The 942-nt window shown below is 40.6% G+C and overlaps 1 protein-coding gene across 1 annotated transcript in view; it reads right to left on the reverse strand.

Moving 5' to 3' along the window:
- The window catches only part of LOC110024819 (50S ribosomal protein L27-like), a 5,370-nt gene extending 4,641 nt beyond the window's left edge, over positions 1-729 (reverse strand). Inside the window, exon 1 of the mRNA XM_020724982.1 lies at positions 553-729. The gene's annotated coding sequence lies outside the window, so the exon portion shown is untranslated. The remainder of the gene's footprint in view (positions 1-552) is intronic.
- Positions 730-942: the final 213 nt, after the last annotated feature.

Below are 942 nucleotides of genomic sequence, written 5' to 3' on the forward strand. Positions count from 1 at the left end.
GCAGGAATAACGAATGAGATGAAATATCATGTCCAAGGAAAAATCACATAAACACAAGAAATTACTCAAATCACCCTTCTCCTAAGAAAATCAAAATCAAATAACTAAAAAAAATTACTGGAAATACTTTGCATCAAGCTCTTCTTATGCACATCATAAAACAAATTTAGCACTTCAGCACAAAACAAGAGTATCTTCGGCCAACAGAGGTGCTTTTCACTGTCGCAACCGCAAACAACTGGAACCCGTCATTAGTACAGCCGCGCCGCCCCTTTCAAGGAAGGCGATCGACTGAGCGTAGTAAGGGACATCTAATAGCGCAATAGCCGTGAAAACAAAACAAATCGAGATGAGAATCAGGAAGCTGAGGTTAGGATGGATTAGACAATTGTAAACAAGACGAGCTATCAGCCCGGCCAAAAGGTTTTTCCTTTCTTTTCACCTCGATTCTGGTTGCGGTTTATTATATTTGAAAATCTTACATTTATGTTAGGACTTTTAAGCTAAAGCGCGCGGGGGAAAGAGAAGAAGGGGGAGAAAGGCGAGGGTTACCTTCCTCTATGGTTTTTGATAGGGGCGGACCGGAAGGAGGAGAAAGATGGATGTTTCGGAGGTCTTGTTACGTCCTGATCCCGTCGTTGCCTTCGGTCACAAAGGCGAAGGTTTTAGGCGAAACCGGTAGGAAGGAAGGGTTCCGGGCACGAAAAATTACTCCATGCGTTGCAGCCAATGAAAAAATGTCACGTGGAATCAAGCCTCTATTATTATTTAGGTTAAAAATTCTATTTTATGACACCCGATTTGACAAAAAAAAAACACATTTTTGATAATTTTTGCTTCTCGCTAATTGGAAAAAAGTCTTATTTTGTCTCCTTTAGATATAGTGATTCAGGATATTCTCATTTTGTTGCTTTTCTAGGATCCATTCGTATTCGATGGACC

This window comes from Phalaenopsis equestris, unplaced genomic scaffold, assembly GCF_001263595.1.
Source record: "Phalaenopsis equestris unplaced genomic scaffold, ASM126359v1 Scaffold000276, whole genome shotgun sequence".
Lineage (NCBI taxonomy): Eukaryota > Viridiplantae > Streptophyta > Magnoliopsida > Asparagales > Orchidaceae > Phalaenopsis > Phalaenopsis equestris.